Source organism: Microtus ochrogaster, chromosome 7, assembly GCF_000317375.1.
Source record: "Microtus ochrogaster isolate Prairie Vole_2 chromosome 7, MicOch1.0, whole genome shotgun sequence".
Classification (NCBI taxonomy): domain Eukaryota; kingdom Metazoa; phylum Chordata; class Mammalia; order Rodentia; family Cricetidae; genus Microtus; species Microtus ochrogaster.
Genome location: NC_022014.1, coordinates 4,422,081 through 4,438,699, shown reverse-complemented (window position 1 = coordinate 4,438,699; position 16,619 = coordinate 4,422,081).

Below are 16,619 nucleotides of genomic sequence, written 5' to 3'. Positions count from 1 at the left end.
GTGCTCCCAGACTGAGGCAGAGGTCTGGATCCCTGAATGCACTTAGGAAACAGGATTTGTTCCTCTGTAGCCCACCCTGGTGCCCTGTGTATCTGCAAGATGAGAGAGAAATTGGATTTGTCAAAACCCACTCAGGTTCTGTAATAGAGGGGTATAGCAACTGTCCCAAAGTGGATTTGAGAAGCACAGGGAGATGTGTGGGGGATGAGTATGATCAAACTACATTGTATGAAATCCTCAGCTAACTAATAAAGATGTTATATATGCTTTGCTTGTTTGTTGAGGCTCTCACTATGTCCTCAAACTTTTTTTTTTTTTAAAGACAGAGCTGGGGAAGCAATAGCTCTAGGGTTAAGAGCATTAGCCACTCTTCCAGAGGATCCAGGTTCAATCCCCAGCACCTTCATAGGGGTATTCCTAAGAGATCTGACACCCTTTTCTGGACTCCAAGTGTCCTGCACTTGTAGCATAAACATATATGCAGGCAATACACAAATAATAACAACAGATTTTTAAAAAGAGGCTACTCAGTTGTCTAAAAAAGAGGAGTTGTCATCTGAGATCCTGACACCACCTGGTAGACTCTGTTCCCTCAGACCTCAGGAACTAAGGCTCCAGAGAGGGAAGACAGTGACCATGCTTCCCATTTCATTGAGATTTCATTGTTTTTTTGTTTTTGTTTTTTCGAGACAGGGTTTCTCTGTGGCTTTGGAGCCTGTCCTGGAACTAACTCTGTAGACCAGGCTGGTCTCGAACTCACAGAGATCCGCCTGCCTCTGCCTCCCAAGTGCTGGGATTAAAGGTGTGTGCCACCATCGCCCAGCTTCATTGAGATTTCACTGAACGTCCTGAACGGAGCATGGGCATGGGCGTGTCAGCAAAGGGGCGGTGCCCTAGTCTGAAGGAAGCATTCATGGAGTCCACAGGAATTCGTCCCGTGCCTGCTGGCTTTGGCTCATCCAAGTCTTCTAAAACTAATCCCTTCACCCCAAAAGCTAATCACAAGTAGCTGAACGTAGTGGCTTGTTCCTATAATCCCAAGAATCAGGAGACCGAGGCAGGAGGACCAAGAATTTGAGGACAGCCTAGGTGGGCTGCGAAGTTCCATATAAATTAGGGCTACATAGCAAGACCTTGTCTTAAAAATGAAGAACAGAAAGGTCAACACTGGTCCCTGCACAAACCCACCAGGGTGCTCTGTGGGTCCACTGGGCTTGATTGCTTTTTAAACTTGTTAGACTGGGTGTCACTGGGCTGTATTCTGAATACTCAAGAGACTGAGTCCAAAAGGTCACAAGTTCAAGGACTGCCTGAACTTAGTGAAACCTGTCTCAAAGTAAAATGCTTAGAAAACAAAAAGGCTGTGGAACAGATTATTGGAGAGCACGGGTCAAGTACAGGCAAGGCCCCAATTTTATGCTCCAGTTATTCACAAAATGAATAACCTAGGGCCGGGCGGTGGTGGCGCACGCCTTTAATCCCAGCACTCAGGAGGCAGAGGCAGGTGGATCTCTGTGAGTTCGAGGCCAGCCTGGTCTTCAAGAGCTAGTGCTAGGACAGGCTCCAAAGCTACAGAGAAACCCTGTCTCAGAAAAAAAAAAAAAAGAATAACCTAGGAAGTTAACTGCAGCATTAAAAATGACCAGAGTTCTCCGAGGGTGTGGGTGTGTGTGCCCACGTGCACGCTACTGAAGATGGAACTCAGTTGTAGCTATGGTAGGCAAACACTTTACAAATGAGCCATACATTTAGCTTTATATTTGAATTTATTTAGTTTTTTGTTTTATCTTTTGAGAAAGAGTTTCTCTGTGTAGCCTTGGCTGTCCTGGAACTCCCCTGCCTGCCTCTGCCACCAGAGTGCTGGGATTAAAGGATTAAAGGCATGCCCCACCACAGCCTGCCTACATTTGAATTTTTTAAACCAGAACATCCAGGTTGGTGAGATGCCTGGTGGTATCTGCTGTGAAGGTATGACGATTCGGGTTTGGTTCCTAGAAACCATATATAAGTGGAAAGAGGGGACAAACTCCACAAAGTTGTCCTCTGTGCTGCACCATCCACCTGCACTCACACGCACACACTATACACACATACATACATACACACACATACACACTACACACACATACACACCACACACACTACACACACATGCACACATACACATACTACATACATACACATATACACACACTACACACACATACACACCACACACATACATACATATGCATACACACTACACACATGCACACATACACACACTACACAGAGACACACTACACACATACACACTACACACATCATACAATACTACACACGCTACACACACATGCACACATACACATACCACACACACATACATACACATATACACACACTACACACACATACTACACACGTACACATAAGCACACACTACACACACATGCACATACTACACACACATACATACACACATACAATTTTAAAAATCAGAACATTTGGCAACACTGGACCTGTATTCCCTCCATTCATGACCAGTTTTGCTTAAGTGGCCACATTTGATTGGCCCCTATAACATCAAGCTGGTATTCTACTTTAAGACTTAGAGATGTCGGTGGGGATGGAGAGGCAGCTCATTGGTTAGGAGCACTTGTTCTTATCGAGGACCCAGGTTGGATTCCCAGCACCCACCAGTGCCTCACAAGCTCTGTAACTCCAGTTCCAGAGGATCTGATGCCCCCGTCTGACCCCCTTGGGCAGCAGGCACACACAAGTTTCATATATATACATGCAGGTAAAACACACAAAAAAAGTAAATAAGAGAGAGGGAGAGAACATGGGAGTGAGAGTGGGGTGATCATGTGAAAAACATGCTTTAGGAATTCCAGAATCTGGCTTGATTCTACGGTCAGTATGAAGAATGAGATTTACTCTGAGTTTGTCTCTGAATTGTTTACCCAGGCATTTGAATCTTCTGGTGGAGAGAAATGTACTTAATACCAGTATACCAGTAATACCGGCTCAAACCAGACACACTATAAACTCACACCCGCGCCAAGGGGACCCTAAAATAGAGGACACCCTGTACTCAGTCCATGAGGAGCAGAGAGTATGCAGGGCAAGGGGACTCACTCCTAGAGAAGAGCAAGGTACTCATGCAGTCCCTGGAGTGACCAAGTCAAAAACAGTACTGTGTCCTGACTCCTGGATCAAACTTCTCCACAGTCAGAGGCCACTGAGGAACAAGGTGTGCAGAGATGTGGATCCCACCCTGAGGTTGCCAGGAGTAGATCAAATGGTGTCTGAGCAGATTTGGTTGGAGAATGTGTTTTGAGTACTTCATGTACAAAAATTATTAGGCTTGTTTGAAGAACGAGAGGAATACTCTGATTATCTTTAGGAACACAGTGGGTCTGGGAGAGAAGGTTACCACAGTTGCTGTGTACGACGGCCACCTCTGAAAGCTCAGAAAGGCTCCAGAGAAAATGAAGGAATAAGATAGTCAGATATAAAAAACATGTGTGATGTTAAACACCTGTTTTCAGCACACAGAAAGTAGAGGCAGGAGAATCAAGAGTTCAAGGCTATCCTCTGCTACATAGAAAGTTCAAGACTAGCCTTGGCTACATGTGACCCTGTCTCAAACACACACACACACACACACACACACACACACACACAAGATGTAGCTGTGTGGTGGTGGTGCACACCTTTAATCCAGCACTTGGGAGGCAGAGACAGGTGAATCTCTGTGAGTTTAAGGTCAGCCTGGTCTACAGAGCTAGTTCCAGGACAGCTAGTGACACACAGAGAAACTCTGTCTCAAAAAAGGAAAAAGAAAAACACGATGTAAGCCGGGTAGTGAGTTCAAGGCCAAGCTGGTCTGTGAGTTCAAGGCCAGGCTGGTCTACAGAGTGTGTTCCAGGACAGCCAGGGCTACACACCCTGTCTCAAAAAGACAAAAATAAGACAAAAAACAAAAAAACCCAAGATGAACAAGATGCAGTTGGACATGGTGGGACTCAATTGTCATCCCTTGAGAAGCTGAGACAGGAGGGCTAGCATGACTGCACGGCCAGCATGAGTCACTTAACAAGACCCTGCCTCAAATAAATAAATTCGTATGTTATATAGTTAGCGTCGTAAATAATCATTTGACTAGCAGCTTAAGAATAAGATGCGGGGAGGGAGCTGGAGAGATGGCTCAGCAGTTAAGAGCACTGACTGCTCTTCCAGAGGTTGTGAGATCTGGTGCCCTCTTCTGGCCTTTAGGCACACATATAAACAGAACACTGTATACTAAATATAAATAAATATATATAAATATATATAAATATTTATATAAATATAAATAAATAAAGTTAGAAGAAGTTTTTTAAAAAAGAATAAGATGGGGCGAAAGAACAAGAATTTATTTAGAGGTAGCTGTGGGTGATCTCTCATATTGCCAAAGTTTGAATATTTTTTTAAGATTTATTTATTTATTATGTATACAGTGTACTGCCTGAATGTCAGAAGAGGGCATTAAATCTTGTTGTAGATGGTTGTGAGCTATCATGTGGTTGTTGGGAATTGAACCCAGGACCTCAAGAAGAGCAGCCAGTGCTCTTAATCTCCCATCTCTCCAGTCCCCAAGATAAGCAAAAGAAATTTCTATTTCCATTTGAAGACACCCATGTGCCTCTGCCTCCCACATGCTGGGATTAAAGGCATGCCACTGCCTCAAAGAAATATGACTTTTAATTGATGACAAAATTTAAATTTAAGACTCCATAGAAGTTCGAAATATGACTTTTAATTGATGACAAAATTTAAATTTAAGACTCCATAGAAGTTCTGCCTCCTGCACCAGTTCGTGGGCTACTTGTTTAGAGCTGTATCGATCTCAGAGCTTGTCGCAGGTGCTGTCATGGATAAAGGCACTAACAAAGTCTCAATTTTGGAAACCATTAAACAAATACCAACTCCAATACCTGGAGGCTGCTCTGAGCTTGAGTGAGAACAAGAAAGACACTATGTTCAGTAAATAAACTACAAGCTACTCTCAAAAGTCTTAAGGAATAATGAACACTAGAAGGAAGAATCATAAAGCAAGAAGAAAATGACTTATTAATTAAGAGAACAAAGCTAAGTTGGAGACTAGGGTAATATAGCAACATGATCGTGGGAAGGAAAGTGATGAGTATAGGGGAAAATAACAGAATCTGAGAGAAATAAAGAAAAATGATAGGCCAGTCATGGTGGCACACAACTTTTAATCCCAGTCCTCCGGAGACAGAGGCAGGAAGATCTCTGTAAATTCGAGGCCAGCCTGATCTACCTATGATTCTAGAACAGTCAAAGCTCTTTAGAGAGAGCCCCTGTCATAAGAAGAAGAAGAAGAAGAAGAAGAAGAAGAAGAAGAAGAAGAAGAAGAAGAAGAAGAAGAAGAAGAAGAAGAAGAAGAAGAAGAAGTTGTTTCAGATGTAACTCAGTTGGTAAAGTGCATGTACAAAGCCCTTGGTTGGATCTCCAAATAAACTAGGCATGTTGTATATGCTTGTAATCCCAGCATCCAAAAACTGGAAGCAGGAGAATCAGAAATGCAAAGTCATCATGTTCTACATAAACATGTTCAAGATCAGCATAAACATCAACAAAAATGATTTGCTGGGTGGTGGTGGCGCACACCTTTAATCCCAGCACTCGAGAGGCAGAGGCAGATGGATCTCTGTGAGTTCGAGGCCAGCCTGGTCTACATGTCTACATAGTGAGTTCCAGGAGAGCTGTTACACAGAGAAATTCTGTCTAGAAAAACACCCCCTGGGGGTTCCTTGGACTTCCCACAGGACAGGGAACCCTGATTTCTTTTCGGGCTGAGGGGGGGGACTTAGTTGGGGGAGGGGGAGGGAAATGGGAGGCGGTGGCGGGGAAGAGACAGAAATCTTTAATAAATAAATAAATTAAAAAAACACCCTCCCCAAAAAAAAGAAAAGGAAAAACGAACCCCAAAATAGTTGGACTTCATGGGCTATTGTTTCTTTAAAGGACACGAATTTGGGAAGATTGGGACAAGGGGTGGATCTGGGGCAGGAAGGGACTGTAAATATGATCCAAATACATTGTATGCAATTCTCAAAGAATTAATAAAAATATACTAAAATCAATAAATTGGAGGGCTCCAGAAATAGTTATCGATTAAAAACATTTACTGCTCTTCAGAGAAACAGGTTTTGGTTGCCAGCATCGTCATGGTGGCTTAGGATATATGTATTCGACAGGAGGAAACCCGAGGAATGCAATTTTAAAAGAAAATGACAGCCGGGCGGTGGTGGCACACGCCTTTAATTCCAGCACTAGGGATGCAAAGCGCGCGATTTCTGTGAATTCGTGGCCAACTTGGTCTACAGAGCGAGTTCAGGACAGCCAGGGCTACACAGAGAAACCCTGTCTCGAAAAACCAAACACCTCCAGAAATGCGCAGGGGATCCCGCGATGCGCTCCCTCAAGCATCGATTGCACAGAGACACACGTTTAAAGGGTCGGAGCCCGAGAAGCCAGAGCACTAATTCGTAATATAGCAAACAGCTCAGCAACGGCGGAAAACGCAACCGGAAATCCAGGACCCAGGCATGGATGCCGCTCCGGGTGCCTGGCTGTGACCCGGAGGCCCCGCCCCTCCCGCCCCTCGGCCCCGCCCACCCGCTCTTCTGGCACGCGCGCTCGCTGGGCAGTCCTAGCCTGGCCGCGGTCCCTCGGTGGTGTCCCCGCATTTCTAGTCCGGCTGCTCACTGCGACTTCCGGTTTGCACATCCTTTTTCTCGCGTTGACCTGTCTATCCACTCGGCGTGATGAGCATGGCATTGTGAGGATGTTGCTTTCCTACAATCGGCTTTCACCCGTGAGAAAACTGAGACTGCGGCCCATCCGTACAGCGCGCTGGTGCCGTTTCTATGGCTGGGACCTTTGTGTCTAATTAAAGAAGAGTCTTCGGGAACTTAATTTAGATCGAAAAATGGCGTCTGCGCGCCGTCGAATCTCCAGAAACTATGCCTGTTCCACGCACACTTGCTCACATTCATTGAGAACTGTTTTTAGAAAGGCAAGTAGGGCATGCTGTGTAGTTTAGTGATGGAGACTTTACCTAGTGTGTAGGGAAACACTGGATTCAAGCCCAGCACCTACATAAAATAAAAAAATGGGACCAGGGAAGATCGCTCCGTCAGTGAGGTGTTTATAAACTCGTTCCCAGGACCCATGGTAAAAGTTTCCTCAGCTTTGTGTGCCTGTAATCTAAGCAGTAGGGAGGCTTATATAGGAGGATCCCTAGGGTTTGCCAGCCTCTCATTCTAGCTCCACCTTCAGTGAGAGACCCAGTTTTTTTTTTTTTTTTTGTTTTGTTTTGTTTTGTTTTGTTTTTCGAGACAGGGTTTCTCTGTGGCTTTGGAGCCTGTCCTGGCACTAGCTCTGTAAGACCAGGCTGGTCTCGAACTCACAGAGATCCGCCTGCCTCTGCCTCCCGAGTGCTGGGATTAAAGGCGTGCGCCACCATCGCCCGGCTGAGAGACCCAGTTTGAAAAAACAAGATGGAGAGTGATTGAAAAAGATGTCTACACACAGGCACACAAATTGCTTCTTAAATAATAATAAAAACAGACATGTCCTATGTGGTAGCACGTGGCTGCCTATTTTATTTTATTTTTTTGGTTTTTTTCGAGACAGGGTTTCTCTGTGATTTTGGAGCCTGTCCTGGAACTAGCTCTTGTAGACCAGGCTGGTCTCGAACTCACAGAGATTCGCCTGCCTCTGCCTCCCGAGTGCTGGGATTAAAGGCGTGCGCCACCATCGCCCGGCCCGGGGTGAGCTTTTACACACAAAACCATACCCTTAATTAACACGAGCAGTTAGCCAGAAGCAAAACAACAGAGGCCAAAAGGCAAGGTTAGTATATTTAGATACTTTCCCAGAGCTCTGGACTTTAATGGATTAGGTCTTTGTTTTCACTTTGGCAGGTGGTGCAGTCTACTCTGAATTTTATGGTTTGAATGGTAGGTACTTTGTTAGTGGTGTCAGTTGTACTAAGGTCTGTTACAAAACCATATGCAGCTGGCCTGCTCCCTTTGACTGTGCGTGACCCACATCTTAGAGATCATTCGTCACTAAGAAAAGAGGAAGAAAAAGAAAAATGGGAGCCAGTGAGACTGTTCAGCGGATAAAGTCGCCTGGTTAATCGAATCCCTAGGACCCACATGGTGGAGAGCGAGGACCATTCATCTCCTACTAAGGCTGACCTCTGATACCCATACACATGGGTGGCAATAACACACACATACAAATAAATAAAATGTAATCTTAAGAAAAATGGAAACTGTAGCGGTGGTGCATTACTGTAACCCCAGAGAAGAGTCAGACAGGAGTACTTCAAATCTAGAGCCATCCTGAGCTGTGAAAGAAGGCAAAACAGCAGCAAAACCCAAGCAGGATGGGATATACTTAAAAACTCTAGGCCTTGTAGCTGGGCATGGTATCACGCTCCTTAGGGATGATGTCTGTGCATTCAAGGTCAGCCTGGTCTACATAGTGAATTCCAGGCCAACCAAGGCTACACAGTGAAACCCTATCTTAATAAATAACAAATTAATAAATAGAATCCCTTGGGAGGTGGATATAGGAGGATAGTAAGTGCAAGGCCAGTCTTTTTTCTTTTTACTTTTTTTTAAAGATTTATTTATTAGTGATGTATATACAGTGTATCCCTGTCCACCAGAAGAGGGCACCACATCTCATTACAGATGATTGTGAGCCACCATGTGGTTGCTGGGAATTGAACTCAGGACCTCTGGAAGAACAGCCTGTGCTCTTAACCTCTGAGCCATCTCTCCAGCCCCCAGACCCAGTCTTAATGTAAGTGGGTAGAGGAGCAAAGAAGAAAGATAAGAAGGAAAACTAAAATATAATTTATTAAGGATTAGAGAGATAGCTCAGTGGGTAAGACATGATTCCCTTCTCAGTACCCACATCAGAGTTTCTGAACCTGTAACTCCAGCTTAGGGGGAGTAATGCCCCCTCTCCTTTGCAGGCAGCTGCACACACGGGGCACACAAACTCATGGAGATACACACATTAAAATAGTGAATTAGGGACTGGTGGTGGCACACGACTTTAATCTCGGCACTCGGAGGCAGAGGCAGGGAAATCTCTGCATTTGAGGACAGCCTGGTCTACAAAGTGTGTTCCAGGACAACCACAGTTACACAGAGAAACCCTGTCTCCAACCACCCCCAAATAATAATAAAACAAAACAATTAATTAAACACGTAAAAACAACACGTGATTGTAATTAATCCTGCAGCATGGCTATGTCTCCTCAGCCAGGCCACCCCTCACCACCCAGCTCTGATCCCTTTGGCTTGCGCAAACTACAATGCAGCTCTTCTCTTGGAGCTTTTGCCTCTTTGTGGTGAACAAAAAAGCCTCATCTACCCCAGTCCCAGACTCCTGCCCAACAGCCTCCACCAGGGCTGTTTGGAGCAGTTTGTACCAGACTGTGCTGTCATTTGACCTAAGTAGCTTTTCCTCGTCCTGGTCCAGCCCCAAGAGGACAGGTCGAATCTTTTAGAGAGAAATATCAACTCTTCTATTTCTGACTGTTGACATCAGGATAAGCTATGAAATTCTGGACCGGAAACCTCCAAACTCCTAGCACCCAGAACACTGCCTGTTGGCTAGCTCAGGACAGCCTACAGTGCAGGCACAGGGGGACATCATGGGAATTATGCTCCAAAGTCACTCGGGCTTAAAGGTTGCCTTTTAGAGTTGAGCTGTCAGTGCACTTTTAAGAAACCAGGGCCCTGTCATCATCCTGAAATACTTTTTGCTGCTGTCACCTCCTGCTATGTGATACCTAGAATGTCCCCAGTGTTGGCTTGACTTTCAGGCTGCAGTCGTAATTGAATCAGACACTGAAGCAGATGGGGAGGGGCACATGGGCATTCTGACCAGCTCAGCACCAGAAGGCAGGGTGCCCAGGCACGCGCTGTCAGGTCCCTTTAGCTGTATCCTCATTCTTTCTGTGCCGAGGTCTGTATGCCAGCCTGTGGGGCCTTTCTCTACATGTCAGAACATCTATTTTTCAAATGAAGCATGTCTATGTGTGTGTAAGTTCTTTTCTTTTTTTTTATATTGTATAGGTGAAAATTTGGGAATTTAATGTGTGTAAGTTCTTTCCTTGGAATGTGAAAACATGTGAACAATATTTTTTTTTTACTGGTGTTTTCTTTCTTTTTTTTTTTTTTTGGTTTTTTGAGACAGGGTTTCTCTGTGGCTTTGGAGCCTGTCCTGGAACTAGCTCTGTAGACCAGGCTGGTCTCGAACTCACAGAGATCCACCTGCCTCTGCCTCCCGAGTGCTGGGATTAAAGGCTGCGCCACCATCGCCCGGCATTTACTGGTGTTTTGTTTGTTTGTTGGTCACTAGGTTAACTTCAAATTCACTATATAGTCAAGGTTGGCTTTAGCTTTCTAAGGGCTGGGGAGACTGATTAGAGAGACTCAGCTCAGTGCAGGATGGCTTCTGCTTCCCCAGGGTGGGCTACAAAATAAAAAAAAAAGAGGCGGGGGCTATTTCTATTAAATATCAAAAATCCAGAAACCGGGTAGGCCCAAGGCTAGGGCTAGTGGGTTAATAGTGCCCATTTGGAGAGTTCAGGCCACGCAACGAGGCAAGAGCTGGGGAGCCTGTTTACACAAGCTTTAAGCACCTTTTGCTGCGCACCCCCTGAACAAGCAACGGCAACCAGAGACAAGAGGGTTTCTACCCACTGCTCCCAGATATGCATAAGGGGCAGGAATAGCTTAGAGAGAAAGCGCTCCAGCTCTTGGACCCTCTCGCTGAGCCTGAGGCCACGCCTACTCCAGGACGCCCCGCCCTGCCTGTCGGGCCCACCTCTCTTGGGGTGGGGCTTCTAGAGAGTCAAAGTTGCTGCGACTGTGGGAGGAGTCTGTAGCTGGAAGGGGAGGAACCAGGCTATTGAAAACTGGGAACGTCTGGAGGGCGGTAGCAAAGCCGTACCGTCGCTCAGGCACCGAACCCCGTGCGGAGGACGGACAGACTGAGATGTCAGGACTCGGGGGGCGACCAGCGCCGAGTTTCCTTGACCCACACTCGGAGGCGGTGGACAAACCACAGTGCACCACTGATTTCCCCGAAGGAAGCGCTCTCAGTGGTGTTTGCGAGCGCAGCCTAAACTAATAACGCCCACTAAAGCAAAGGGGAGGGTTTGACTTTGAAGTGGGTCCAAAGCGGTTGGGGGAGGTCACTTCCCCTGAGGGGCGGAGTGGGGGGAGGCGGAGGGCGGAGTTAGTAGGACAAAAGCCACTAACAGGATTCTGGGGGGAGACTTCACAAAGTCATATGGATTGGGTAGTTTTTGGTTCCTCATCACTTCTTCCTTCCTTTCTTTCTTTTTCTTTTCTTTTTTTTTTTTTTTTGGTGTGTGTATTAGAATTTTTACCTTCCCCCCACCACTTTATTTATTTATTTATTTGATTTATTTAGGGATGGGGCACATGTGGAGGTCAGGGAACAACTTGAGGGAGTCACTGGCCCAGTTTTTTTTTTGTTGTTGTTGTTGTTTCATTTTGAGGCAGGATCTCAGGTAACCCACTCTGACCTCGAACTCCATACTTAGCTGCCGGTGACCTGAACTCCTCATCCCCCCCCTGCCTCCGTTTCTCCACTGCAGGGGTTAAGTGTGTGCACAGGCATACCCAGTTTATGATGTGTTGGGAACTGAACCCGGGGCTTCCTGCATGCCAGGCAAGCATTCTACCAACCGAGATGTAATCTCATCCCTTTGGTTTTGGGTTTTTGAGACAGGTTTACTCTGTAGACCAAGATGATCTGGGTTTCATGGCAGTCCCCCAAGTGATAGAATTACAGACTTACGCCATCACACTTGGCTTCTGTTCCCTGTTTTCTTTTTTCTTTCTTTCTTTCTTTCTTTCTTTCTTTCTTCTTCTTTTTTTTTTTTTTTGTTAAGGTAGGGTCTCACTATGTAGCCCTGTCTGGCCTGGAACCCAATCTGTAGACCAGGCTAGTCTTGAATTGATAGAGATCCACCTGCCTCTGCCTCCTGAGTGAAGAATTAGAGGCAAGTGCCAAGCTGGTTGGCCTGTTCCTTTTCTTACCCTCGCTGCGTCTCTGGTTCCTTGGAATGCAACTCCCACCCCCCCCTCTCACACACCCAGGGTGGGGCCTCATTCCTCAGTTTAGCTCTCCGTACTTAGAGCCTGCTGTTTTGACACAATGTAGATAAATATTTGTCACATGAATGAAAAGTCAAGCAATGAAGCCTACACACACCAAGCAGCTCTTGTCCCCAAAGGGGAGCAAATGGGTCCCAATTTAGATGAGGATGCTATGGCTTAGAGTAATTTGACTCTCAAGCAAAGTTGAGTTGCAGTCTGGATTCATCTCTTTGGCTTGGCTTTTCTGGCTCCGCCCTCTTCCCCACCTCACCCAAACTGGGACGTAAAGGGTTAATTCTTAGAAACCTCTTTATCCCCTTACCTGAAAGGGATGGGGCAGGGAACTTCCTGTCCCATTTTCTCCGAGTCCTTCCCCAGGCTGCCCTGCGCTGACTCTGGTCCTGGATCTCCCCAAGGACCTCCAAACACCTCAGCCTCAGGAGGAGGTACCTGGAGTGGTGAGTTGAAAGGCTGGAATATAGCGGGGTGGAGAGTGAAGGAGGTTTCAGGCCCCATTGGTGGGCTGATGGCTAAAGCAAGGTCTTGGGAGAATGAGGGGGAACTCTGTGCGGGAGACTCCGAAGCCAGACAGCAGGATGCATTCGTGGCCTTGGGGACTCGAGGGAGAATCCTGCCGGTAACGGGTGCCATGTGTTTCCAGGTGGATGATCAGCACCAGGAGGGAACCCGGGTCTAAAGAAACCGGGTCAACAAAGTTGAGCAAGTTAGACCACTAGAACTATGAGCAGGGAGAGAGGTTATTTCTTGCAGAATACCACTCTGGCCTCGGACCTCTCCAGAGCGGGTGGGTTTTATGGCAGCACCAACCTACAAAATTGACCACATTTCGGGTAGTGACTAAGAGTTCCTTCGCCCCACACCCTTCCAACCCCCTACGGAGGTGCATATTAATAGGGCTTTTGTCCTGGAGACCTGGGGGGAGGAACAGACTTTCTAAAGCCAACTTGCCTAAATTCCATCTCTTGGAAACCCGTTGGCGAGGCCTCACCTAGAAAGCGCAGCTGCTTTGTGTAGCTAGCCGGGCTGTGACTTGAGTTTGGAATTCTCTTATTTCTTATCCATGCTGAGATACTTCAAGCTAACATGGCAAAAATCCCATAATTCGGGGTGGAAATAATGAGTCCAGAGCCCCATTTTCATGTTCGTGAGCCTCACAGCTGCACCAGCTGTGAGTAAATCATTCTTGGTCTCTCTGAACTTGTTAGAGTAAATCTTGATTTAGCAAGTGGATTGAAGCTGGTTGAAGTGAGCCTCAGAATGCTGCCTGGGCTGCCGAACGCTCAGTTTGCGCTAGCATCTGCTGCAGGGTAGGCGGCCAGAGTGACCTCATTCTCTAGTTGTCTTTTTTAAAGACTTATTTATTTTATGTATATTGATGTTTTGTGTGTATGGACATCTGCACACCGGAAGAGGGCATCAGATCCCATAAACAGCTGCAAGCTGCCATGTGGCTGCTGGGAATAGAACTCATGACCTCTGGAAGAGCAGCTAGTGGTCTTAGCCTCAAGCATCTCTCCAGCCCCTCTTGTTGTTTTTCATATGCTTCTCCATACAGCGAAATGAAATCCTGTTTCCTGTGTGTGTAAGAGAGAGAGATTAGGGCTTGGCATACCTGTTTGGCAAGCACCCTACTTCTAAAATACATCTCCAACCCCTCTCGGTTTGGACAAAGGCTCTCAACTTGCCCAGACCACCTTTCTAACTCACTCTACATGGAGTCCAGGCCAGCCTGGACTTTGACTCCTCCTTCAATCCGTGCCTAGCTTAATAACACTCTGTAGAGAGAGCCCTCCCCCCTTTTTTTATTTATATATTTATTTGTTCATTGTTTTCTGAGAACAGGTCATGTATCAATTCGTGTATCATGAATTCCCAGTGTAGCTGAATTCCCATGAATGCGTGACCTTCCTGCCTCTACCTCCCTTGGTCTGGGATTTGGGGCATGTGCCACCACCCCTGGTGTGTGGATGCCGGGGATTGGACCCAGGGCCTGGTGTGTATTTGCTGGGCCAGCACTATACCAACAGCTACATCCCAAGTCCCACCCCCTTGTTTTTGAGTGTTTATCATATACCTTAACTGCCCTGAACCTTACTATAGTCGTTCTTGGATTCCTAGGACTTCAAGGTAGGCATTGTTATTGCTGCTTCATTGCGCATGCTCGGTCATTGAAGTTGCCACTTCAGATGCCAGGCAAAAACTTACTGAACTAGGTCCAGTGCCTCCTGTTCAGGCCAGGCAAAGGGATTGCAATGAACAGTAATTGGGGGCACATTAGCCAATGGACCGTGCGTGCTAGGGTTCCAGAACAGAGACACCAACGGTGTAAAAAGTAATTGCAATAGGAAAAGCACTCGGAGAATGAGTGTCTGAAGTGCAGGAAAGAGCCCGGATTGGACTGGCTGTGTGGGAGGGAAAGGAGCCAGAGGGAGTCAGGAGCCAGGCCAGCACCATATCCCTCTTTCTCTCGGCCAGCTTAAAAGCAGGATTTCCTTTGTTCTGTAACAGACCCGCACACTACAGCCTCCTACAGAGGGAATTTAGAGAATTATGCAAAATTCAGGGCAGAGGCATTTTGCCTACCTTCTGATAGCCTTGAAAACGTGTTACAATCAATAATGATGAGAACAATAACCACAAGCCCCACTCCATGTATACCACTGTTAATAGGATGGAAAGTTAAGCCTGAGGCTCTGGTCCCATCCCCCTACTCGGCCTTCCCACCACGTGGTTCCCCGTGGGAACGTGGGGGTCGGCTTCTTGTTGATGCATAGCTCAGTAGTAGGGTTATTTGCCTAACATTCCTGAGACTTCTGGGTCCCATGCCCAACCTGGAAAGAGAAGCTTAAAACCTTCTCAGCAGTACTGAAGGATTTAATTGAGCTGAAGTGATTAAGTCCCTAGTCCTGAGGAAGGAAGGAGTAGCCCTCAGGCTATAGGGAAAGGAGGGGCTTGTGTCTGTAGAACTGGAGCCCCTGGTGGTGAGTTAAAACACTTTCCTTTGCTAGCAGGAATTGAGAGTGACTACCCGAGGTGGCAGAGAAAGGGAGCAAGCGCCAGAGCTATAATCCCACTTGGGAGGTGAGGTAGGACTGAATTCAAAGCTGCCTGGTGCACCCTAGTTATTGCCCAGCCCACAGCTCTGCTGCACTGTGTTCAATATACTGTTTTTCAAAAAGAAAGGGGGGGGGGTGTAAATCTGTAGAACAGTTCCCACTTACAGGCATGTATGTATGTATGTATGTATGTATGTATGTATGTATTTACTTGCTGATTGGGAATAAATCAGATCCCCTTCTGCATTCCTATGGGGAAGGTCTTGTTTTATTGGTTCTCCAAGATACAGACCTGAAGGGGTTGAAATGGAAAAAAAAAGATTTATTTTTATTTTGTATGGAAAAATGCTTTGCCTGCGTGCATGCACGTGCACTGCATGCTTGCCTGGTGCCCCCGGAAGCCAGAAGAGAGCACTAAATCTCTTGGGACTGGAGTTACAGGTGGCTGTAAGTCATCATATGGGTGCTGAGAACCGACCTGGGTCCTTTACAAGAGCACCAAGTGTTCTTAACTTCTGAGAAGTCTGGCTTTCCAGTCCCAAGAAATGAGGCGTTTTTCTGTCTTTGATCTCTCTTCCACAGTGCTCCGTGCCCTGGTGGCTGCAAATCTCTGTGAATGTAGAGCAGGATAAACATCCAGAACTGTTCAGTTTTGTGTGTGTGCGCGCATGTGTGTGCAACCGTGTGTGCAGACCTATGTGAGTGCAAAGGAAGACGGCACTGAGCATGCTCCACTATCACCGGCTGCCTTAGTCCTTTGAGTTGTGTCTCTTCCTGAACCTGGATCTTGTCTTTCAGCTACACCAGCAGCCAGCAATCCCCACTGCCCCTCCAGCATTCCACATTGGTAGGGTTTCAGTCGTGTATGGGAATATGTCTTGATTGTTATGTGCACACTGAGGCTCAAACTCTGGACCATGTCCTCTCATGGCTCATGGCAAGTGCTCTTTTTTTTTTGTTTTGTTTGTTTTGTTTTGTTTTTGGAGGCAGAGTTTCTCTGTAACTTTGGAGCCTGTCCTGGAACTAGCCCTTGTAGACCAGGCTGCTCTGTTGACTTTGCTGCTGCTGGGGGTCATCACTCATGACAGTGGGAAAGAACTCCTCAGAAAGTCACATTTGATTTTGTAAAAAAAATTGACCCTGCACTACATGTGTACAGGGCCCTCTGGGACCAGAAGAGGGTGGCAGACCTCTTTAGAGCTGGAGGTACAGAGGACTGGGAACTGAGCCTGGATCCTCTGGAAGAGCAGTTAGTGCTCTTAACTGCAGAGTTTATCTTTCTAGACTCCCCCTTTTCAAAAAAATTATTTATTTATTTATTTATTTATTT